The 27,503-nt window shown below is 40.3% G+C and overlaps 1 protein-coding gene across 1 annotated transcript in view; it reads right to left on the reverse strand.

Moving 5' to 3' along the window:
* Window positions 1-7,807: 7,807 nt before the first annotated feature.
* MCRS1 (microspherule protein 1) overlaps window positions 7,808-27,503 on the reverse strand; it is a 224,560-nt gene continuing 204,864 nt past the window's right edge. Inside the window, exon 15 of the transcript XR_008346277.1 lies at window positions 7,808-7,831. The gene's annotated coding sequence lies outside the window, so the exon portion shown is untranslated. The remainder of the gene's footprint in view (window positions 7,832-27,503) is intronic.

Genomic DNA, 27,503 nt, shown 5'->3' on the forward strand with positions numbered 1-27,503 from the left:
CTAATTACTGACCATTCACACGCCTTTCATATCTCCATTCACTCGCAGAAGCACACACACCATACTTTAAATACATTCACTCACAGAAGCACACACCATTCTTTCCCCTTACAATCCCAAAGAAATGATGGTAAAGGGAGAAATAAAAATCACTTTTACAGCAAAAATAAGTTTTGCAGTAAAAATGCAAGGCGCTCCAGCGATGAGATGGTTACTCACGTACCGCACAGGCTAAATGGCTGATATTAATAATATTTGCAGTTCATCAGGATTTCAAAAATTGCCTCCCTCTACCGTTGGCTAAATTTAACCCCATGATCAAAGGGATCATAGGATTAAAAATTAGTATCGGCCATTTTTAAAAAGGGAATGTGACTTTTTATAGCTATATGATCGCTGTGGTAACATTGGCTACCACAGTGATCATTTAGCTAGAATTCTTAAACTTTTTTTTTTTTTTTACAGTTAAACTACTTTGTTTAAATAATTTAATTTGGGGGTCTCTAGGCAATTTTGATCTTTTTTATCTGCCTTTAGAGACCCCCAAATCATTTTTTTTACATTTTTATTTTTTTAACCTAATATTTTTTATTATTTTTTTACAAGTTATATACCATTGGAAAGGCGAGGCGATTACCTTTCCAATGGTATATGTTGGGGGTATGTAGCTGCTTAGATGCCTGAGATACAGGCATCTAAGCAGCATGCCCCCATACCTCTTTAACTGACAATTGTCAGTTGTTAATAAAGTTGCGCGGTGACGTCATCGCGTCATTGCGCGAGACGTCACCGGGCAGATCGGGTGGCTCCGGTGATCCCCTTCAGTTTGAGGGGCAGATCGCCGGGGTAGGTGGTAATGGAGGTCCACAGACCTCCATCGAGGTAAGGTAGTGCTAGTGACGGCATGGTGCCGTCATTAGCACCTGACTGGGACTGCTAGCGACGGCACCATGCCGTCGTTAGCAGTCAAGGGGTTACAGATTCGGCGGGGGGGCAACAGGGGGGGCAAGGAATAACCTAGGGGGGGCAATTGCCCCCCCTTGCCCCCCTGTAGCGACGCCACTGGCAATGGGATGAGGCAAGGGTGTCATCTCAGGACAAGCAGGATAACACAAGCCTATAACGCAGTATTAATTTGTGCTATGCTATAGCAAATGTGTCAATTATCAGTTTCTATTTCTTTTGCGGGGAAAGCAATACAACAGTCCATCTAATGATATTTCTTGTCCAACTGAACCTGCTGTAAGAAAGCTAGATTGGAATAAATGTTAAACAATGGGACCATTAAAGAATAAAGTGTGATTGTCTGCTTATCATTTGGCTTAATCAGCATATTATGTGTGCAGGTGACGTCTTCCCCGCTTCTGTTATTGCTGCCTGAGACACATCAAATTGCCTACATTAAGAAGATGAGTGGAAATGCCCCTCTTTTGAATTCATACATATGTGCATAAATTTACATTAGCCATGTAGATTAACTAATCCTTTTGCATAACTTAATAGCATTCCTTCCAGAGACGATCATCAAAAACAAGAGATAAAATAGAAGTAAACATATTTAAATGGATAAATCTTCCTTGCAATTGAGCGCCGTCTCACGCGAGAAAAAAATCAATATTCTTGGTTACTTTCTAGACAACTAAAAGGTCAAAACAATAAGGCAGGCATCTGACCTAAGTATGATCCACCTGAGAAGAATAATAATTCTGGTACGACATTCTAAAAGTGGTCTTATTGCGGCAACCAGTGGAGCTGTAAAATCACCCCAATGGTTTTTGTATGATAAGACCACTTTTACAAACTCGCCACAGTTATTGAATGTGTGTTATTGCATGTTCTGCTGGTTTTAGCACGGCCCGCCTCACATTTTGTTTCTGATGTTTTGTGATAGCCTACTTGTTATGTTGTGTTTACTCGTAGTGCAACACTGAATGATGAAGACGACGACGACTACATAAGTCAATAAATAATCTTTTGAAACAAAACAGACATATTAGATGGACAGATGGGGCTTTCTTTTGATACTACTTTGATATGAACAGCCCAACATTTTGTATGAACCCCCTGGATACCTGGCAAGCTGCCGCCCTCAGACTGTGACAAAACACCACAAACCAAAAATACAAATATAAAGGGAGGGAGGGAGGGTGGCACACGCAACCAGGTAAGCTAACCACAAGAATGGTTCCTAAGTCCCCAACTCCACCCCCAAATTTCCCGCCAAAAAGCCTTCCCCTCCTCTGCATAACAGTCAGGGTCCACTATAGCCCATGCTGCCCCCCCCATGGGCATCATTATGGATCTGTCAGCTGGCAATATGCCTGTCCATTTATTTATTTATGTATTTTTTAGATAATATTCTTGTTGGACTATGATCGGCAGCATTTACTTCTGTTTGGAGGAAACCAAACACGCAAGATTTCCAATAGGAGCACGGAAGGTGGCATAGTTGGTCTCTAATTTTTTTTCCCCTTGATTGCATGTAGGTGCCTTGTATGTAGTTGGCACTCTAAAAGACTAAAATTGCAGTCAGGTCATTTTACATGGCCAGTGATGGATTTTCCACAAGCAGGTGCCATTTTCATGTGGAGGAGTTTAATAATTTTAACCAGTCCCACATGTTCCTGGAAACTCAGGGTTTTTACATCGATTTCAGGATGAACGACTCCATATTCTATGCTCATGTAATGTAATCTGAGCATCCCAACAATAGCTCTTCTCAATAGTATATCCCAGTTGTTGAAACCCTTGCTTGAATGCAGGTAATTTAATTCAGAATATATTCACCTCTTGCCAAGTAAAGCTTTTCTCAAAGGATGTTATTTGGTTGACACAATTTGACATTTTCTGCATCAGTCTATCTATGTAACAATTAATGGGTTAAATTCCCAGGACCGGCTCATATCGAAAGTTCCTTAGTATGCCTATTTATTTTAAACAGGCACACAATACCCAACAAAGGCATACAGGTAATTGTGCCTGATCCGTTCGGGTCACTGGTATGGACTGAGCGTAAGAAAAGGTTGAAAAGCACTACGTCACTGTAATATTTAAGATGGCGACGTACCCTTTCTGTCTTGTTTAACATGCAACTCGTCTCCCCGTTCCATCTCAGGTTGCTGTCAACCATTGTAGATTAATTGTCACCCTCATTTTCTTTCCATCTTTCCTGATGGAACACCAACAAGAAAGAAAAAAAAAAGACACAGAAAAAAACATCTGTGTCTCTGCTTTTATATCGTTTATCCCCAGTTATTTAAAGTCTTACTGCACTTAAAGTGTTTTATATCGAAAATCATTGTGTTACAGCTCCCTTCAGTAGAGATCTGGCAAGACAGGTTATCATAATAATTTATTGCAGAGTCTGTCATTGAGTGACTTTGCCGCTTCAATTCTAAGCTGCCTAAAAGGCCATGGTTCTAATGAAAATCCTTGTGAAAGTCCAGATTTGGTCTGTTGAAGACAGGTATATATTACAAATGGATTCCTTGTACTGAAGATAAGTCAGTCACACTTATTATTGAGTCATAAGAATGATGTAGTGTGTGGCCAGCAGGTGGCATGTGTGTCTTACAATCAGCAGTGCAGCATTGAACACAAAGGGTTAAGGTAAACCTGGTCCTCAAGCAATGAGCTGCATGAAATGAGTTGGATCATATACAGTGCTGTGAAAAAGTGAGCAAGAGAATGCGAAAGGCATCCATGGGAGAGCTGCAAAGCGTAAACCACTGCTGGCCAAAAAGAAAAAAAGACCTGTCTCACGTATACAAATAACATCTTGATTTGGCTTTTTGGGAAGGAGGCATGGCAGCCACATGTGGGTGGCCTCTTCCATCAGACGATTCCAGCAGTACTTCTCTGGGAAGGACTAAGGAGATCCAAGCCCTCCGGCAGGCTTTTGGGGCATAGGAGCGAAGGAAAGGTTGCAGATTCCTTCTGTGCTTCCCTAGAAATGAAGATTGTGGGATCTGGTTCCCACCGTGGCCTTAACTGACACTCTTGGCACTTGTTTCACCTTTTCTTTTTTCTTCACAGTGAAGCAATGACCTTGGAGCTCATCTCTGGGATTATGGAAATTATTTAAGAAAGACTTTTGGGTGAAAAAAAGAACGCAGATAATTACACTTTTAAATCAAAGTAACACAATTTTCATAATAGATAATTATTTTCTTTGAAATCTTTCCAAAGGCATTTGTCCCAGAGTGAAGAAGCCACATAATCCAAAATTTGAAAAGTTCCACTTTCTTGCTTTGGGTGCCTCTTTTCTAGTAGTTCAGAAGGTGTGTGTGGTTTTCTTTTGTCTACTGGAGGGCAGGCAAATTTCATCCTGGGACCAAGCCTAGATTAATGATTCATTAATAGAGCATCCAAATTATTTTAGGATACCCAAACACTTTATAAGCATAATTAAATCCTGTCCTCAAACAACCCTAAAAAGGACAAAATCTCCATAAACTTTGGCAAGTATGTATGTAGATCGGGGCGTATGTCCTTCACGTTCCAAGATGAAGATTCCAACATTGATTCAATTCCAAGAAGATCTGAAATCAATTCAGGTACAAGGAGTCAGTGATGACATTTAGTTCTTAGCCATAAAGGCATATGATTTGGAGCAATGACTAATTTGGTATCATGAGGTAGCTCAGCACTCAACAACAAATTATATATCCACATGCTTGTTTAAAGAAACATTCTAGTCCCCCAAATTGTAATTTTTAATGCATGTTGGAGTCCATTCCTTTACCTGGGAACTCTCCAGGTTTGGCCCAGAGTCTCGGGGTTTAGGATTTCTTCTCCAGGTCACTTTCCTCTTTCTTTAAGCTCAGAAAAACTGAGAACTCTGGGTAGCAGACCCTGGGAGATTCCCACGTATGCCTATTTCTTCTGAATGAGGAAGCTGTAGAATAAAGTCTTATATTTCATCACAATTTTAAATAGTATTCAGTCCTTCGTGCACAAGCAGAAATTGTAGTTTGAAATTCAGGTTAAAATGAATGGTAAATTGTTGGTTCTGTATGATTATTCTCAGCACAAGAGGGCAGAGTAGTGTTAGCTTTATACAGCAGTGTCAAAGTAAATGAGCAAATCAAAGATGAAAAGTAGGGTACACATATTTGCTAAATATTGTAGTGGTCAGAACATAAGTGAGGTGTATCCTTACACCGGTCATTTCTCTCCATTATGTCCATATACATAATCACGTAAACCACCACAGCTTCACATTGCTTTGGGGGCATTGATAATGTAGTTTAGAATATGATGCTGTTGTCACTCCTTGTCCCGGGATCTATGCATCTGTGATGAAATAGGCTTCCTTTGCAATAGAATAATAAGTTGTTTGTTGGTTTACTGTATCTGTAGTGTTAAATGCAGCATCCACACATCATGTATACTCTCTTCTATAAAACTGATCTAATAGTTGATTAGCGGGACCAACCTTACCATAATAGTAAACCAAGCGCTTGCTTAGGGTGCTGACCATAATGGCCCCCATTGTCAAGAGACATAGCTAGACCCTAAAAGCCTAAGGCCCAGCCATGTTGATAACCTATACTCTCCCATCACTTAAAGGAAATATAGTATACTACATTTCTAAATAAGTTACTATTAGAATACCACACTGTAAACATAACATAGTGAGGTGGGAGTGTGGGACAAATATACACTGTTGTATTTTACAAATATGCAAATAGTTGGTGACATTCATAATTACCATAGGAACTTTCTTAATAATCTTTAATAATCACAACAAAAGAAGTTTTATCTATGATACACAAAGCAGTAGGCTCAGTTATGAGCATATGTGGGAACTCTCAGGCTTAACTCGAAGTCAGCAGGTGAAACACTGCTTCTTTTGGCAACTTCCAGGGAGGGAAGTGGTGTTTGGCCATGTCTATTGCCTGCCTTCTCTTCGCGCTTTCTTCACACACCCAACTCACTAAAGGGAGGGAACGCTTAGGGTAGACTACCTGGGGATATGCCTTATCCTAAAATAAGTATGTGAATCACCTGCAGACTATGCAGTGGCGACTCTAGAAACAATATATAGGGGGGGCACACAAGATACCACAGTCAAACTGGGGGGGCATTAATAATTTCCACCATTAAATCATACCACTGAAAAAACACACACACACACATATATATATATATATATATATATATATATATTGCCAAAAGTAATGTGCTATGGAATGATACTTTTGTTATTGGACAATACAATACTTGATCATTCAACATGGGAAGCCTGAAGCCACAATTTAGTGCGACTAATCCTTGAAATCCTTTAAACAACACAATACCTTAACTTTTGCACTAAATGATTTAAGGGCCTAATATTAGATCCTGCTGCTGATATATATATATATTAGCCCCTGCTGCCCAAATATATTAATATTAGCCCCAGTTGCCGATATATATATTAATATTAGTCCCTGCTGCCGATATATATATAAATATTAGACCCTGCTGCCGATAGCAGGTATAGATCAACACATTAACACACAAACCCAGCTTTGCATGTATAGATCAACTGAAATCCACTTGTGATCTCAGCACTGAAGGTATATATCAAATAAACAGAATCAGACATACAAATCCTGTATTTGCAGGTATACAATAATAATATATGAAATGTAGCATCGCAGGTATAGATCAAATAAATACATGGAAACAGCATTGCAGGTATTAATCAACTGAACAAGACATACAAACCCTGTATTTGCAGGTATACATAAATAATGTATGGAAAACATAGCATAGCAGATATGGATCTACAGAAGAACACACAAACCCAGCTTTGCAGGTATAGATCAATTGGAATTCACATAAAAACACGGCATTAATGGTATATTTAAAACCCCCTAAATTACAGGGATAGATCACAGGTTGCACACCCAGATAACACACATACGATTTGCCATCTTTGTCCCATATACAACCGGCTTGTGCCATCTTGGTCCCCAAGGCTCAAACATCCTGCTAGTGCCATCTTCACCCTTCCACAATTATACATCTATGATACACACAATCACATTAACTCATGCTCTCCCTCATTCAGACAATTCATCCATTTTAAGAAACTACACCCCTTGGAGCTTCAAATGAGGGGTTACATGTATTTCTAGGACAAAAGTTGAGTGCACAAATAATGATGGAATATGTCGCTTTGGCTAGAAAATATGTTTTTTCTATCCATAGCGACATGTTCATTTGTGTCTTGCGCACTCCAGGTTTGTCCTAGAAACACATGCAGCCCCTCATTTGATGCGCCAAGGGATGTCGTTTTTGCAAATGTGTACTTTTTGTGCCATAATTTAACTTCTTACGTGAGCAGTAATGCCACGTCAAGGCTTCAACCCTAATTACTGACCATTCACACGCCTTTCATATCTCCATTCACTCGCAGAAGCACACACACCATACTTTAAATACATTCACTCACAGAAGCACACACCATTCTTTCCCCTTACAATCCCAAAGAAATGATGGTAAAGGGAGAAATAAAAATCACTTTTACAGCAAAAATAAGTTTTGCAGTAAAAATGCAAGGCGCTCCAGCGATGAGATGGTTACTCACGTACCGCACAGGCTAAATGGCTGATATTAATAATATTTGCAGTTCATCAGGATTTCAAAAATTGCCTCCCTCTACCGTTGGCTAAATTTAACCCCATGATCAAAGGGATCATAGGATTAAAAATTAGTATCGGCCATTTTTAAAAAGGGAATGTGACTTTTTATAGCTATATGATCGCTGTGGTAACATTGGCTACCACAGTGATCATTTAGCTAGAATTCTTAAACTTTTTTTTTTTTTTTTACAGTTAAACTACTTTGTTTAAATAATTTAATTTGGGGGTCTCTAGGCAATTTTGATCTTTTTTATCTGCCTTTAGAGACCCCCAAATCATTTTTTTTACATTTTTATTTTTTTAACCTAATATTTTTTATTATTTTTTTACAAGTTATATACCATTGGAAAGGCGAGGCGATTACCTTTCCAATGGTATATGTTGGGGGTATGTAGCTGCTTAGATGCCTGAGATACAGGCATCTAAGCAGCATGCCCCCATACCTCTTTAACTGACAATTGTCAGTTGTTAATAAAGTTGCGCGGTGACGTCATCGCGTCATTGCGCGAGACGTCACCGGGCAGATCGGGTGGCTCCGGTGATGCCCTTCAGTTTGAGGGGCAGATCGCCGGGGTAGGTGGTAATGGAGGTCCACAGACCTCCATCGAGGTAAGGTAGTGCTAGTGACGGCATGGTGCCGTCATTAGCACCTGACTGGGACTGCTAGCGACGGCACCATGCCGTCGTTAGCAGTCAAGGGGTTACAGATTCGGCGGGGGGGCAACAGGGGGGGCAAGGAATAACCTAGGGGGGGCAATTGCCCCCCCTTGCCCCCCTGTAGCGACGCCACTGAGACTATGTGACTGAGAATTCACCCTTTCACACTCAAGACTTGTTTTTTGTGAGGGGAAAAGGAGCTTCCATAGATCAAACAGATCTTTCCATACTACACTCTCAAGCACCACGCAGCCAATGGTGGATATGATATTACGGTATATCCTGCTCTGTCATTGACAATAAGAGAAAACTGGAAGAGTGAAAAAGGGCAGCAGAAAACATCTAAAACTGTATTTTCTGGTTTCTGTTACACTCTTCATTCATCTAATTCCCCTATCTGTGATGGGCAAAAAGTCATTTTCATTATACCATGTGATTTATATTAACTAGCATGTTAGGTATCACATTGTTTCAGCGTGAGAACCTCATCATTGGTCAGTTAAATTATGGAGCAGATACATTATCAGTCAATTTTCTGTTTCTGACCTCAAAAACAAGAATTTCCTCATTTATGTTCTTGCATATCAGAACTCTTCAATAGCTGCCTAAAATATCTCATGAAGGTTTTCAAGGGACTGGGTGTACCATAAAACGTGTCGAAATTCCATCCATGGTGTAAAAACTATTGCCTAAAAGCTATGTTTGCAAATGCTACTTTTTTGTTTCCCTTAATGGACAGTTGTATCTTATTTTCTTTAAAACTGGAAAATAATTAAATACATTTATTGCGCGGCATCCTTAGACAATTGTTTGTCTAAATCTTCTATGGAGAACAATAAGAAGCTTCAGGTGATGCGAGACTGTCTGACTGACCAGTGATCACTACTTGTGTAGATGTAGGCAGATAACATGAGCCGCTAGCAGCATAGTTATAATATTAAGCCTCATTCCCTTGAGGTATCAATGCCTGGACTGACCCTTCCTTCACTGTTCCCTTTTAATCCCCATTCTGTACACATTCAGATCAATGCTCTGGATGGGAGGATAAGAACAGAGCCCTGGATTTATAGAGGGGATTGTTGGGCCTCCTTAGGGATATAGATCCAGGCAGCGGAAGCTCCCTCTCTCTCCCCGCCCTTTGTCAGGCTCTGTTTGGGTCTGGTGTGGAGAACTGCCACTGCTAGGTGCTTTCACCATCACTCACAGACCTGGCGCTGTGTTGCAGGGAGTATAAGCTTGTGTGTTCAATGCTTTAATAAGCTCCCAGGATAAAACCTGTTTCATTACTCCATGCAAAAAGGCAACACTTAAGATATGGCAGCGGCATTTAGAGAAGGAATGCAGACCTAGTTAGAGCCCTGGTCATTACAGACACAAATGCCATGAAGATACATGTCTAGCTTAGCAGGGATCTCACAGCAACTACCGGTCGAGACTTATAATCCAAACTGTATATACAGATAACGTATGTGAAGCCTCCATAATATCAGAGGTGATGTTGAATTTGGCCACATCTCATAGGCATATGATATGTGAATTTACCATCGACGTGGATGTGAATGAAAACATGAACAATTAAGTGTTGTTATGACTTAATGGTGACAAGTTAATTTTTTGTATTGAAACCTTTATGGCAAAAAAAGTGTTAATAGCTGAAAAATCCTGCATTTTTTCTATTTGTCCTACGATTCCTCCAAGGAGATAAATCGATGAGTTTGGAACTTGACTGAATGTTGATTTTTTCCCCCTATCTGACCAACGAAAAAGAAACGAGAAAGATGGAGGGATAAAAATGTTAGAATCCCCTTCTTCAGCCTGGATAAATCTTTGAGATCCCTGTTTCCTATAGAGCTCGGCTACAGGAAATAAAATCCAAGAATTTTTATATGACTGTCAGATAATGACAGGGATATGAGAGTAAACACTTCTGTATGAAGACATTGAGATAAATGCTGATATTCTGTAGTAAAGCTGGTAGCTAAAGGGCTAGTGTTTGGAGAGACTCATTGATCTCTCTGTCATGCCTTCGTATTGCTCAGGATGTCACCATGACAGGGCTTGTCTGCTGTATCCTTCTGCCTTGAATGCTACACTTTTTGTGTCGGTGGTTGTCTGTGTGTCATAAATCACAGCCTTGTTGGAAGCCAAGAACAGCTATAGGGGGAAAAAAAGAAAAAGTTTAATTACACCGTTAGTGTTGTAGCCTGTGTAGACTCTGTTTACTTCTCGTAAATGATCAGACATTGGGTAAATGGTGCTAGTGACTATCGACCTTTACACCTTGTAGATTTACTATAAGCATCTGCAGAAAGTAGATAAAGCCTTAAATGAGCACTGTCCCAGCTTTAACTAATTAATTAATTAATTTAAAACCTATAATGAATCTATAGTTTGTGCTTTCATTTTGTAGCTTGGAATTCAAGTGTAATTATTTTGGAGATTTTAAAGTTCACTTCACAAATCAGTGGCAGCGTATGGCCACTATCTAATCAACTTCCTGTCCTGAAGCTCTCTCCCTTTTCCTTACTCTTGCCTAACCAAGCTTGCCTTAACCTATCAACAATAATCAGGAACTTCTGACATGGTTTCTGTTAAACTTTCATTATAAATCTCAGTCACATACTAAGTTCAAAGCATGATCACTTGTATTATTTTTGAAACAGCTGATCTGAGATATAAATAAAAGCTCTGCATTCCCTGTGATGTTTGATTTGGGTTATTTAGTATGAGGGAACAGGAGAACTAGATATGTTTCTTGACTTATCCCTTGCCATAAGACCCAAAAAGGACTGAATACTGAATGGGACATAGTATTGATATACTATATTTCCTGTTGATGTCCTTTTACCTCACGCTTGTTCTAATAACCTGTATTTAAATATGTCGGGGTAACCCCATCATGGGAGTGTACATCGGCTAGGAACCACGGCGATTCCCGCCGACAACTGGAACTGCTTCACTACGGACACGAGTTGTCCCACCACGTCGCTCTTTTGGGGTTATACTGTGCTTGTAGTCGGCAACACTCGGAGGTGGTTAGGGAGAGGGAGTTTATTTGGGAACCCTGGTTTTATTACTAATCTTTAGGACCAAGGTTTACCCAGCCGTGGCAACGGAAATCTGGCCCGGCTACCTCACATGGGGACGCTTCCGATGCTGTTGCTCAGGGTCCCGATGTCGGATCAAGTTGCATTTTGGAATATAACATCCTTAGACCCTGAGCTCTCCATTGGTACCCGGGATTGACGCCGCTCCCTCGCGATCACCCAAAAATAGTGACTCATTACCAGGTGGGCATTGCTGGCCATAGAACTGTATAAAGGCGTCTGGCTGTCTGGAAATGATGGGATTATACCCCTGATGCAATTATGTTTCTGTATATAAATAGCTGTGCTTGTTCCAAATAAATTGAGTCCTGTTTTCACCTCAACATCAATGTTGTCTGATGCTTGGGGTGGGCTGCTGTAATAACTCGCTGTCCTTTTCAGGACAGGACATGCTCTGAATACGCTAAGCCATGGCTAGCCACAGCACCAACGCAGCTCCTGTGCAGCGGCATCCCCCTTCTCTTTACAACGCTGGTTCTGTCTGGCGCTGAAAGGGTTTACTTCTGATGTCTGGCAGGAGAAAGCGTAGTTTGGCACAAATAGAATACATTTACATGTGACATATTTTCCTATTTCAGAACACCTTATTTAGATACAAGGCATATATATTATACTTTGCTTTATATCCATATAACATTCATTAATTGTGCCTGTGTTTTTCCACACTGTGCGGGCAATGGTTTATAACGATTGGAGGAGTTGTCTTATTAATGTTTTATGGCGATTATGTGAACCATTCCATTTTCCATTTCCGTGCTTGTTTTGTTATATGTTTTAAATGCTCTCTCAATATGCCGTTCCATATGCTTTGTATATATAGGTTTTCTATTTTGATTTTTGTATGGCCTTTAATAGGGTTATGTTATTTCCTGCACATGTAAGGGGATATTAAGGGGAGGTGTTTTGAGTATTTGAAGGCTCTGTTACGTATTGTAATTCACTGCCTATGAAGTTAGAAACATAGCCTTGTCCCCTTGAATGTCCCCTTCAGCATTCCAAGACATTTTGGACAACACTATGTTTTCAACTTTGTGCGAACAGTTTGAGGAAGACCTTTTTCTGTTCTATTCCAGCATGACTGTGCCCCAGTGCACAAAGCAAGGTCCATAAATACATGGTTGGACGAGGTTGGTGTGGAAGAACTTGATTGGCCCACACAGAGCCCTGACCTCAACCCCATTAAACACCTTTGGGATGAACTGGAACGGGAGCCAGGCCAGTCCAACATCAGTGCCTAACCTTACAAATGCTCTACTGGATGAATGGGCAAAAAACACTCTTCATATTATGAATTTATTCAGTCAATGTCATAAAAGTCCTTGTTGGTGTAATGGTCAGGTGAAAAACAAGTTTACAAATGTACGGTGTATGTAAGTTCTCAAAGATAAGAGTCTCAAACAAGATACAAGCACAATAAAATACTGCATTTATTGCAAGTATTGAAAGAGATTATAAACAAAAGTCAAGTACTGTCCCAAAATTTTTTTTTCCTGACCAAATCACCATTATTCTTATACTCATTTTTATAAATTCTTCTACTCATTTTTATAAATTACCCACCAGAATTCCAAATTAGCAGACAGCAAGCATCATAAATCGAGGTCAAAAACATTGATGTGTGATGTCCACCTGTATCTTAATAATACTCAAAGGATTAAGTTTTTAGTCCATAGTCACTTAAAATGATGATATCATTGTCAATACTCTATCTCTATTGATATAGCCAGGGATGTGCCTGTTCTCCAATTGCTTTATTTTATGCTCCTTTCTAGCTGGCTCTGTGCCCAGTAGATCCCCAGGAGAGGACATTTAGGATGTTTCTGTCATTTGAAGATGGGATGGCAAACAGTTTTTTGCTTTGTTTATCCTTGTTGAGTGCCCCTTTGCTGTAATTAATGTAAAATGGATGTTTTACGGTGCTATTGTTTCCTATGCTGTCTCTTGTTAAAGGCTGCGATTTAGGAAGCACATCCTGAAGATTACATATTGTGTGAATCATCAATCACCTTCTAACAATTTGCCTATGTCTCCATAAGTTACAACCCAGGGTTTTATAAGCAAATATATAAAACGTTCCCACCTCCAACCTGTTGGAGCACTGGCATTAGTTAACCCAGGAGACAAGTCCAGCGTAGCAGAACAGCGATTAAGCAGCACAAAATATATATGAAAGACATCATGCACAATGTGCACCATCCAAAAAAAGGCACCGCATACCCACATGAAAACATTGTCCCTATAGTCAAGTATATTGAAATATGCTGGAGGGAGCATGATGCTTTGCTGCCTCTGGGCCTGGACAGCTTGCCATTATCGGTGAGGACAATGAATTCCCAAGTTTATCACAGTATAATGCAGGATAATGTCAGTTTGGCTGTCCTCGAGGTGAAGTTCAATAGAAGTTGCCATAATTTGAGCAGGGCCCTCCTCACCTGTTGTTTCTGTACGTCAAATTGTTGATATTATATACTACTTGTTATGTCCTGTCTACCCATTGTACGGTGCTACAGAATATGATGGCACTATCAATAACAATAAATAATAATAAGTTGTGTAATGCAGCAGGACAAAGATTCTAAACATCAAAGTAAATCTACTACAGAATTATTTAAAAAAAAGAAGAAAACCTGCCTTGTGAAGTGACCCAGTCAGAGCCCAGACCTTAACCCATTAGAAATGCAGTGGAATGACCTCAAGAGAGCTGTCCACACCAGACATTCTAAAAATATGGCTGAGCCCCCGCAGTTCAGTAAGGAAAATGTTCCAAAATTCGTCCTGAACATTGTGCAGGTCTGATCTGTTATAGACCCATATACAGCGGGGCTGTGTGGCTTTCCTCTAGCTAGTAACCAGGGGGCCAGGAACTGTTACTTGTTATTTCCAGATGTTCTGATCTGTCACTGCTAACCGTTTACCATAACAATATAATTATTATTTGTAATGAAAATCATCGCTTTGCCGTGGACTGAATGCTCACATCCCTGCAAGCTTTGCCTGAGGCAATCTAAGCTCACAACGTTCGCTGCACAGAGAGCCTCGAGCAAAGCCCGGAGCCCTCCCACTTCAAGTGTAATTGTTTGCTGCCATCAAGGTGCAGTGTTTTCCCCATATTAAATACAACAGGCCACTAAATAGAACCACCTTTGTTCTTACCAGGTTTTAAAGCATCTGGACTTATTTAACCATGTAAATGCCAGAGGGATCACCTGCATTTACTGAGACAAGTCTGGCTCATTTCATTTTTATGTGAACATGTTAGCCTTAGTAGAAGCTAGTCACTGCTTTTCTTAAATTTATTGTAACTTATTTGTTTATCTGGACTGTAAGGTTTATTGTAATGGTCTGTATTTCGTTGTTTTGGTTATAGTGGTATTGGTCTCTAGCATTTCGCATCCTCGCTAGTGTTAAGTAAATTGTTAATTCGTAAGCTGGCTCGGTCACTGCAGTGTGTCATCTATCTAGCAGTTTATCCTTATATAAAAAAAGTGAGGTGGCTGATAAAAAAAACATTTGGTTGGAGAATCAAACCCCAGCATTGGACTTTATTCAGGTAAAAAATAAAACATATATGAAACAAATAATTTGGAATCTACACCATTTGGATTGTCTGTCTAGGAAAAAAATTCAGTTAACAAGTAAAAGTAGGAATGATTGTCAACTGAGACAGCTGTTGGTATGCTTTATATAAGCATTTACTTGGGGCCCCTATTGATCCATGAGTTATGAGATATAATGTATGTACATTTTACATATTTTATATACGCAATACTAAATTATTTGGCCTTTAGCTTTGGAGTGCCCCCTGGGCTGAATGGTGCCAGGCTTTTCTAGGAGGTCAGACAGTTAGGTGGAAATTAATGTATCACAATGTTCTGCAGCCCAACATTCCATATAGAAACAGCCAAAAACATGTTTAGAAAGGAAACTGGGCATATAAAATCTATGCTTTTTCTTAATACCTACAATAAATTGCTATCAATAAGCCACAGAGTCACATAAAAGACATCATGCGTTCACATTCTACCAAATACTTGCAGAACATGTAAAGAGGACAGCTCTTCTGGATTAAGTCTTTGTGTTAGGCCATCATTTCTTCTGAGAGAGATTCTAGGGCATACATTTTTCATAATTCATTGAAGAGAAGCCTAAGTGGAAGCAGAGACCCATATTGGACCTCCATGGGGTCGACAAGTCACTTGAGGTCAAAAAGTTCTATTGTCCCAGTTATACAGGTAGGAGACTGTATTGTCTCTATAGACTTCCCTATAGACCTTAGAGATGCTTACTAGTGTTCCCCTTTCTCTGAAAATTGCCCAAGGGCCCCAAAACATCAACAGCTGGTCTGTGACATCATTGCCCCCAAACAACTTGTCTGTGTCTGTGCCGACATACACTCTGGCATACATATGTAAACACACTTACTCATACTCACTAACACACACATACACAATCATTCTAACACCACCTGACAGATACATTCTCAGAAACAAACACCTACACATCCATGCTCACAAACATACACATTACACATTCATGCTCACACACACACAGACATAACACATCCATGCTCACACACATCCAAAATTGTTCCTGCCTCTCCACAAGGTTCAAACCCCTGTCCTTTCCTTGGGGCCTCTGCCCAGCCTACATCTTTCCAAAGTTTCAAAGAAAATCAGAAATGAAAAAGTGAAGGAAATAGTGCTCCTCTCATTCTGCCCTCAACATCTGTGGTCCCAGAAATCACCTTAGGAACTTCTGCCACAATCTCCCCTCCTGACTCTCAGTGCTTTTGTTTGGTTATTGAATTGATAGACAAAGGACTTTTTTGAGAGCTGACTAATACCCTTCCTAAAACCTGGAAACATTCCAGGTCTGCCACATATTACAGGAAGTGGCTTAAAGCACAATCTTGCTCCAACAGACGTACTTCATTTTTCTATTGACAGAAGTCTCAGTCCATTGAAAGCCCTACTCTCACTAGTCAATGGATAAACTTTGGATCTTGCAGTACAATGTTTTTGTAGAGCTATCTTAATACTCCCACATTCATTTCAGAATCTGATTCCGTGCTTCGACATGCCCATTGCCCTACATTACCTTGCTGCGTCTCCGTTTGAAATAGCTTGAGATTGGCTGCCCACTTTTAAGGCAGTTTTTCTGTTACTTGGGTACCAAAGTGATGACAAGGGGAGCCTTTTTATGGTGGATTAAATTTGTTAATTAATTTTAATCCAGGCACCTATTGAAGTAATATGAAAAATAGTCAGCAAATGAAAATTTTAGTATATGGATACATTTTCCCTTTTGGACTTTTGAACTGTTAAGAAGTATGTTTATGGTATATCTAAGAATACTTTTAATAATGCGTACATATATGTTATTGGTAATGTTTATAATCTAGATGGTAACATGCATAGTAGCTATCTATCCCCATAAAGAGACATGACTTAGTATACATACACAAGGCAACCATTTTTACTAAAGTTGTTAAACAGGCTGGAGGCAGGTAAAAGTGTGTGTGTGTGTGTGTGTGTGTGTATGTACTTTAATGGCCTGAGTTGTAGGAGAAGAGTCCCTGTAACTTCCTTGTAAAATAAACTATGGTTAAGTTTGTAGTTATTGTGTATGTCATACTGCTGCCATGGTTGTCAAAGGTAGGGAATCCTCTGAGTGGCTGCTTTGATCTCTGATACATTGACAGTTCTGATTTCACTGCTGTCAAATGACAAGAAATGTGATAACTCATTTAGGAATTGGTATCATACAAATTATCCCTATACCATATCTGATTTGAAGCTTCACAAACACAGTAAAATATATTCTCGTCTCTGTCAATGCTGTTTTATTCTCACTGGAAATGACTGTAGCTTTATTTTAAATTATCATACTCTTAGAGTTCACAAGAATTAAACAGACTTCTATCTATCTATCTATCTATCTATCTATCTATCTATCTATCTATCTATCTATCTATCTATCTATCTATCTATCCATCTAGCTAGCTATCATATCTTGTATATCTATCAATCTATCATATGTAAACACACATACACAAATTACACACACTCCATTTTACACATGCATGCTTACACACATACACAATTACACATCTATGCTCATGCACAATTACACATCCATGCTCACACACACACACACAAGTACACATGCATGCCCACACACACACTCAAGTACACATCCATGCTCACACACACACACACAAGTACACATCCATGCACACAAACACACCTCTCAAGTATTCACAAGAATTAAACAAACTTCTATCTATTGTATCTTGTATATCTATCAATCTATCATATATAAACACACATACACAAATTACACACACTCCATCTCACCCCACTTACACATGCATGCTCACACACACATACACATCTATGCTCATACACAATTACACATCCATGCTCTCACACACACAAGTACACATGCATGCTCACACACACTCAAGTACACATCCATGCTCACACACATACCTCACAAGTACACATCTATGCTTACACACACACAGAAGTACACATGCATGCTCAAACACACACACACAAGTACACATACATATAGATATATATGTTTTTTCAGCAATTTGAGCTACAGTAACTCGTCTGTTGGATTTGACCACACGGGCCAGCTTTTGCCCCACACGTGCAATGAGCGTTGGCCGCTGTCCTACCACTTTTCCTTTCTTGAAACACTCCCCGGAAGAGCTGCAGTTTTGGAGTTGCTCTGACCCAGTCATCCAGCCATCACAATTAGGCCCTTGTCAAAGTCGGTCAGATCCTTACGCTTGCCCATTTTTCTTGCTTCCAGGAAAGCTGTGTTGCAGCCGATCACGGTGAAAAAGTCGTAACTAGTAAGTGGTGCCATGGATATTAACATAAGACAAGGTTGTTTTTTCTGGAAAAAAAAAATCTTGCTTTATAATTGAGCAAATACAATAGTTTACAAATGAATAATCTTCAGTTAAAGATATGTTGGGATATATATATATATATATATATATATATATTTATATACTTGATTAGTTTTTTACATAACACATGTAATATCAGATTTGTTAGTACATTGTAGTTTATACCGTAGAACTAATGTCACTCCAAGCATTATTAAATATGAGCCGGGACAAACAAGACATTATATGTGATAATGCAGGAGTCCCAGGAGCATAGAGGCCAGCTCATTAGTAAGTAAACGTCCATGCTTATCTGCTTTCAATTCCGCAAACAGAAACAATGTAGGCAACATCATATCTGTGATTTATGAGCAGGTGACTGTGAGAAGTACATCTTCCTTGGTCTAGGTTGGTTTTCTATTGGAATGTTCAGCGCCGTCCTTGGACCAGACCCACCCCCCACCAATACTGTTAATAGCTCTTATTTTACCAGGTGACCCGCCCCTGCTCCTCCTTCTGTCACCTGCCAGGCCTACGGAATGTGCTGCTAATTGGTAGTGCTGGGCAGCTTTAATAAGCAGCGAATGGAGCCAGGGTGAGAGGTCTTGTCTGAGAGCAAATGCCTTTCTCCTCTAACTAATGATTTAATTTATTTCCCCATGTGCTTCCTCTACCCCTCGCCTACCCCTCCCTCGCCACCTTGCTAAATGAGCGGTGAGCAGTGAATTTGTATGAATTGCTCAAACTACAGCTATGCTTCCACTGTGCCGACATACAGCTCCCTGTCACACTTTATGCAGAATCATTATCGCAGCGTTAGCCTTAAATTCTTACACTATAGACGATCAGAGGATTGCAGCAGTTCCTGTAGTGTTGTAATATCATGTCACCTTTACTTTGTAGCAAAATAAGATCCATTCTGCACTGTGCACTATTAAATACGCAACAGTTTCAGAAAACGTCTTCTAATTATTCAAATGGTCAAATTTAAAATATGAATTATGAATTGAAGAAGTGCTATTAGCAATGTTCTTGTTGATTGAACCATTACATAATGTTACATTATGTGTATTTATATAGGAACAGCAGATTCTGAAGCGCTGTTACAATCAGTGGAATAATTTAAGTCACACACAATACAAAATGAGAAGAAGGCCCTGCTTTCTAGTCGGTGGTTGAGGGGGAAGTGAAACAATAAGAGAGGACTGCTTGGATGGGGATGAGTTGATCGGGTCTGGATGATCTGTAGAGGTTGTTGATCGTTCAGATGGCTTGATTAGGATAATGGCTGAAAGTGCTAGGTGTAAAGGTTATATGTTTCTTGTGATGTGTGTGGATGGGATGACTTCACCTGAGAGTGGTTAGTGGCGGGGAGCCTATGAGGAAAGGAGAGAATGGTATGTGAGCCAAAGGTAGGAGTGATGGCAGAAGGGAGGGAGAGATGTGGACTGTGGAGGGGTTGTCAAGGGGAAAGGGAGATGAAATATGTTTAAGGAGTAGGGGAAAGAAATGAGGAGTTAAAACATGTAGGGGTTCATAGTAAGGATTAGGGCGATTGGGACAAGAGATTAGGTGGGTTACCTGCACTGGGTGATGGTGTTGCAGTCTCCTCCAATTTAAGTTCAGTGTAACTCTTATTTGTCTACGAGTCCATTTGGGGTGAGGCCATTCCATTGGCTCCTGTGGCTAAGACTACTTTTAAAAACTTTGCACCAGAATACTTTTTTTATTCATAACTCCATATGAAGACTGGAATGCCAGGGTTTAGGTTGGTTTTCCAGAGATATGTTTAATGCTGTCCTTAGGGAACATTTCTGGTAATTTAAAGGGACGGTTTATTGTCACTGACACCCCTACTAAAGAAAAAAACATATTAAAGTATTCTGTGAGAACTTTAATATGCATTATTTAAAAAAGCACTTACCTGAGGTAGAAGCTGGAGCCCTGCAGCTGCCCATCTCCTTCATGATCCCTCATGAACGATTTTGGTCTTCAAGCAGCCAGTCAGTGGCAGTAAAGAATAGGAGTACTAAAGTGCATGTGATCGTAAGAGTGTCGCTTTAAACGTGTTCTGTTGGCTGATATTAGTTAGAGACGTATCATTAGTAAACATGAGTTCTGTCTAGACGAATCCTTCAGCGCAGCCTAATAAGAACATCACTTGATTTGCTTGGGAACAGAATTTTTTAATCCAAGCTCTTATACTATGTACATAACATAAACAACATCTGAGGTGAGGGCCCAGCTCGAGAGTTTACAATCTAAACATGAAAGTAGGTCCAGGGCCACCCCTACCAAATTGGGTGGCTGTCTATGGCACCAAGCTGATGGGGAACGGTCACCAGGTTCTTCCCTATATTAATAATCAAATTGATGCGGGAGGGGGCTAGAAACCCTAGGGCTAGTCACACGTACATCCTATATTACAGTGAATAGACACCCAGGTAAGTGCACATACTGTCTTTATCTTGCAATATAAACCTGCAGTTATGGTGATGGAGACAGGCTCTTTCATTTTTATATTAGGTATTTTGGGTAAGGGATATGTGAGCTTGGAGGCTATTTTGTTATTAGTGAAAAAAAATTAAAGTAATTGGTTACACACTATAAAGAATAACTTTTCTTGGGGGGGAAATCATTTACGAAGATCCTGAATTATTGAGTACCCATTTAAGATTTAACTGGTTAATAGAAATCATAATAAGGACATCAATAATGTTGCTATAATCCAAAGCTTACATCGGTTCTTATCTTTTTCTCTTGATTAACTTCTGTGGTCACTACCCCTTTTCATTGCCACTTTCACTTTTATTCTCCAACTTATCTCGGCATCTTGCAAGCCACTTTTTGTACTGGATGCCTGTGTGCCTTTGCAGTGACACGGCCATCAGATCAGGGAAGTGTCCCTGCATCTCTTATCTGTAATCAACATGCACATTTTGAGTTACAAGCCATGATTTTCCAATAGCAGCTAAGCCACACTGCATCCTCCCCATTCCACATTATCCTTCTCTCTCACCTTCAGTTTCCTCTGTGTCTTTAGTCCCTTGGTCCTTTTCTTCAGTAAAGAGTTAAAGAGATGTTTGCTTCAGTGAGATTTTAATGAAGTTTGTCCGCTGTTTGGGTAACCTGTGGTACATGTATTATAGAATTTTCTTTCTTGTGTTGGGGGAAGGGCTTAATTATTCATTGATTTTACAAATCGATGCATTATGAACCAATGCATGTTCACATTGTTAAGTTATGGTGCAGCAGTTTCAAAAATCCTCAGGTTGCAACCTGTGCTAATAACCAGGATATCTTTGCGGCCGCTAAAATTTACATTCAAGGTAGAGAAAAATATTTTAATCCAGGTCACAATCTGCTATGTTGAGTTTTCGGCTGCACTTTTCATTTTCAAGTTATGAATAAATATACTGTATATCTAACAGTGCTTGTTAAGATGTTACGATCTAGAATTTGCTTTATACTGCAGTCCTAATAACATTTTAGACAATAGTATCTTCCGTAAAAGATAGGTACAGGATTTCCCCAAATAAACTACCGTATGTGAAGACTCTATGTGTTATACTTTTTTATATTAACTTTACGTATTATATATAAAAAAGTAAAACTATATGTGCAGATTTAAATCTCTCTTTGGTGTTTAAGAACTCATACATGTGTATTGAATACAAGCACCATCTACTTGGGGGCCAAGCTAAATGTCCCCATAACCCAGTAAAGACATGACACCGATTTGAAGTCCACAGAGTTTATTATTCAAACATGTAACATAAACAGGTCCAAATTTGTCATGAACCAAGACACACCTTTTGCCCCACCAACGAGAACATTACCTGTTAACCTTTAACAAAATCCCAAAAGAATTGGCCTAGGTGTACCCTGACAGTGTATACCGATGTTAGGCACAATCCTCCTAGCACGGTGGTGCGATAATTGACAAAACGCTCAGGGACTCCAACTCATGAGGAAAAGACCATGCACTACAGCCCTTCGGCTAGTGCCCTCCCTGTCTGGGCTACCTCCTGCTCTAGTGCCAAATTGATATGCGACCTTACGCCAACCAAGACAGTGTATACCTGAATAAATACAGGGAGGGAGGGGAAACAACTAAGGTAGGATAAAGGCATGAAGGCATACACGTGGGGGACCCCCCTTAAATGATCTTCACTAAAGCCGCCACTTGACACATGGGGCCAGCCATTCCACCATCTCATTATAAACCCCTTAACCCTTTTATGCCTCTAATATAGGATTTCTAGTTGATGCTTAATCTCAGGTGCCTTACGTGCCTTGTGTTTTATTAATCAATATACATGTGGAAAAGGGCCAAAAATGATTCGGACAAATGTTTTGGTTTCTTTTTGGCCCATTTGTTTGCAGACAACGAATTTCGTTATTTGCCCATTCAGTTTGAACAGTCGGGGACATTTTTGATTTGGGAATGAGTACCTATTGTTAATTTCTGTTACTTGACAGAGATTACATAAAAAAAGAAAATCACCTTTACAACCTAAAAGGCATAAAAGACATACGCATTTAGATTCTCAGGTTGCTGTTAGAATAATAATGAGCAATAATTACAAAAAAAAACAACAAAACAAAGCAAAATTCAGAGCATACCCAGTAAATAATTCAGAAAACACATCTAAGGCATAACTATTGGGAATTCTGTCACACTGTATGTGGCCATATATTGCTTAACCGTCCACTGTGTCAAAGTGCACTAAGTTTAGCGAGTCCTATCACATGTATATTGCTTACCAAGAAGCTGAATCCATGGCACTGCATTGGATGTCTTTCATGTCCTTTTAGGTTGTGCGCTCCCCTTTCTGTATATTTTTTTGCTGTGCATATTTGCACATTTTTGACCAAACTTTAGGATTGGGCAGCCCCTCCTGTTACCCAGGTGCCTCATTAATGGTGTCCAGAGAAGGCTTTAAATTGCATGAGAGTCTCATTGGGTTAAAAAGCAATGCAGTTCACTGATTCAGCTCCTTAGTAAGTATTAGGCTAGGTTTCCACTTGGGTTTTTGTCCGGCGTTTTTTTCTTGATGAAAAACGCCAGGAAAACTGCCAAGAAAACTGCCGCTGCATTTACCTGCGTTTTGGCGTTTTTTCTGCAGTTTTTTCTGGCGTTTTAGCCTTTCTGTGGAAATTGCTTTTTTTGACCTTAGGCAGTTTTTCCAGCCTTTACAAGTTAGAAGTTTCACCCAGCTAAAAGGGATTAGGATAAATGGCAAGTATCTGCCCTCTCCTGATGTCATTTACTTGGTAGACCCTTTTGTCTCTTTTCTGTGGTTTGTAAGGCATGCTTTATTTCGAATGTCTGCTCCTCTGGGAAGATTGGCCCCAAATGATGGTGCAAATTGTTTGCTGTTGCTTTTGGCACGCAGGATCCGGTCGCGTATGTTTGTTTGTAATGGCATGTTTGTTCCAAATGGTGTAAAATTCAATATGAACCAGTCCAGGACTTTGTTTTGTGTGAAACTGTTTGTTTTCAGCCTATTTCTCGTAGGACACACAGATACTGGGTCCATCCTCTGCATTGTAACTGTGGAAAAAACGCCATAAAAAACGCCAAGGCAATAAACCCACATGGCTTTTTCATGGCGTTTTTTCTCTCCCATAGACTTCTATTGGAGAAAAAAAGCCAAGATTTCTTGCAAAAAACGCCAGAGTGTCAACATGCTGCAGTTTTGAAAAACTGCCACAGAGCCCAAAAAAGCAGAAAAACGCCAAAGAGGACTAAAAAAACGCCAAACAGAAAAACGCCAGGTGGAAATGGCATTTTGCGATTTCCTATTGAATTACAGCTAACATCTGGCTGCATGCGTTTTTCACAAAAAAACGCCAGGTGGCGCTATTGGCGTTTTTATAGGCGTTTTTAGCTAAAAAAACCCAAGTGGAAACCTAGCCTAGCCTTAGGCTAGGTTTCCACTTGGGTTTTTTTAGCTAAAAACGCCTATAAAAACGCCTTAGGCTAGGTTTCCACTTGGGTTTTTTTAGCTAAAAACGCCTATAAAAACGCCAATAGCGCCACCTGGCGTTTTTTTGTGAAAAACGCATGCAGCCAGATGTTAGCTGTAATTCAATAGGAAATCGCAAAATGCCATTTCCACCTGGCGTTTTTCTGTTTGGCGTTTTTTTAGTCCTCTTTGGCGTTTTTCTGCTTTTTTGGGCTCTGTGGCAGTTTTTCAAAACTGCAGCATGTTGACACTCTGGCGTTTTTTGCAAGAAATCTTGGCTTTTTTTCTCCAATAGAAGTCTATGGGAGAGAAAAAACGCCATGAAAAAGCCATGTGGGTTTATTGCCTTGGCGTTTTTTATGGCGTTTTTTCCACAGTTACAATGCAGAGGATGGACCCAGTATCTGTGTGTCCTACGAGAAATAGGCTGAAAACAAACAGTTTCACACAAAACAAAGTCCTGGACTGGTTCATATTGAATTTTACACCATTTGGAACAAACATGCCATTACAAACAAACATACGCGACCGGATCCTGCGTGCCAAAAGCAACAGCAAACAATTTGCACCATCATTTGGGGCCAATCTTCCCAGAGGAGCAGACATTCGAAATAAAGCATGCCTTACAAACCACAGAAAAGAGACAAAAGGGTCTACCAAGTAAATGACATCAGGAGAGGGCAGATACTTGCCATTTATCCTAATCCCTTTTAGCTGGGTGAAACTTCTAACTTGTAAAGGCTGGAAAAACTGCCTAAGGTCAAAAAAAGCAATTTCCACAGAAAGGCTAAAACGCCAGAAAAAACTGCAGAAAAAACGCCAAAACGCAGGTAAATGCAGCGGCAGTTTTCTTGGCAGTTTTCCTGGCGTTTTTCATCAAGAAAAAAACGCCGGACAAAAACCCAAGTGGAAACCTAGCCTTACAGGCTTAAAAAATTAGATAAAACTTGGGATATTTTGACGTAGTGGCAGGCTAAGCAATTTATGGCCATATAGTGTGACAGAATTGCCAATATTTATGCCTCTTATAGGTGCTTTGTGAATGGTATTTGCTGGGTATGCTTTGTTTCATCATAGAAATTGAGTGAGAGATTGTCCTGTCTTGCTCTTAGAGTAGGGTTCAACCTTTGCTTATCCATGAGTGTTTAATTTCTGTTTACACGGATTCTACCTTATTGTCTCTGTCCATTTACCTCTAAAGTATTAGATGGTGATCTCCATTTCTAGGAAAAAGATAAGATTGGCGAACAGATTGGGCTTTAATGAAAATAGTTTTGAGAGTGTGAGCTCATTCCATCCAACTGGGATCATAAATAAGTTTAGCCTACAAAATTCGAAGCATGCTTTCACCCATTCAGGAATTCCACAGGCTTTACATATATCTATCCTGAAGCACTTTGATCAGAATGCGTCTTTTATTTTATAGGAAAGATTGGAAAGAACAACCAGTCACATGGTGTGTATTAAATACGAGTAAAGGTTCGCACTGCACAAGCCCTCATCTAACCAATAAATAATGTCCAGTATATTTCCTTATTTGCTGCCTGTCAAAAATCCAGAGTGTTAAAATTTAGATTAATAGTTTCCTATCTTGTCATCTCACTGTGATGTCATCCTCAGCTGCTTACCTTGAACATGGTAGATTTGCTCCAACTTACATCTACCGGCCTGTGTTATGTTATAATTTATCTCTCCAACCTTACCTATGACCGAATATTCAGGACATGAAAAGAAATAGTTTAATATTACAGCAATTAAATATAAATTTATGTCTCCATGTACACAGGTATTAACAATCTTTTGGGAATTATTTATGTAGAAACCATGTACCAAACCATGTACCAAACTTTTGGTCTACAAGGGTAACCATACTGTCTAACTGGGCAGGGAGCAGGGGAAAGTGGGCAGAAAGTAGGTGAAATAAGGGCAACATACAGGTCTGGCCACACACCACACCATAGAAAGGAGAAGCTGAAGCAGAGACCCAGTGAAGAGTTTCCATGTATGATTAAAAAGCCTTGGTAGTGTTATCCTTGGATTCTTTGGTGCCGGGACGCGCGCCTACTTGGCTGGAGCGCTTTACATATCACCAAATTAGGCACTACCTTTCCACCATGCCACATGGGGACCGCCTTCGCCGGCCTCTAACGGGCTTTGAAACCTTGTGCACGAGGGACCACCTACCGGAGAGGGCCATCTCCTTGCTCTACTCCTTGCTTCTGACTGCGACTCACACGACTCGACCGCCCTTTTGCGCGACCTGGGAGTCCACCTGCGACGTTCGACTTTCCGACGCTGACTGGGATAAGATTTCATTTTCACCCACAAGAGTTCTAGGGCGACTAGGACGCAGGAGACTAATTATAAACTGCTGACGAATTGGTACAGAACGCCGGAGAGGCTCCATAGAATGTTTCCGGGCACCTCTGATAGATGTTGGAGGTGTGATGGGGACGTGGGTACCATGTTACACATATGGTGGTCCTGCCCTCTGATACAGCCCTACTGGAAGGCGATCCACCGGGTAATTTCGGAGCTCTCTGATTCCCCCCGCCTTTCCAGCCTCTGCCCATGCTCCTGCACCCCCCCCGCTCAATCTCACATTACAAAAGGTCTATAGTGCGGCATCTGCTTGACGCCGCTAAAAGCCTTATACCCCTACATTGGAAACGTCCGCACCCTCCCTCTCATCGGGACTGGGTAGCAAGGGTGGAAGAGATCAGGAGGGTCGAGGATCTTTCTGCCTTGACTCCGAAACTTAGGGAGGCCTACACGGCCACTTGGTTCTATTGGTTGTCCACTTTCGTTGGGCGCGATGCATAGATGCCTTGTGCTGTCGGGCTGCTCGGCCGGTCAATGTACTTACCTGAGATGTGAATGGGGCTGTCGGGGCCTGCCCGGTCTTCTCGCTCTGTATCCTATGTTTACGTTGCTGATTTTTGTAATACTACTTTCTGCCGTCTGTGGACCGCCCGATGTTCCTATGTATTTGTAGACTGTACCTGGACCTGTGTTCTTGCATTCCATTGTCTCATACTGTGTGTACCTGTTTCCCTATGTCCCCACCCCCCAACTTTTCCTTTCTGTACCCCTACCCCCTCTCCTTCCCAAAATTTTTGAAAACTGAATAAAACACTTGATTTCGAAAAAAGCCTTGGTAACCAGGAGGTGCAGGGGTCTACTTTATACTATACATGTGTAAATGGGCCAAAAATGATTTGGACAACTT

This window comes from Spea bombifrons, chromosome 2 (genome assembly GCF_027358695.1).
Source record: "Spea bombifrons isolate aSpeBom1 chromosome 2, aSpeBom1.2.pri, whole genome shotgun sequence".
NCBI classification, from domain to species: Eukaryota; Metazoa; Chordata; class Amphibia; order Anura; family Pelobatidae; genus Spea; species Spea bombifrons.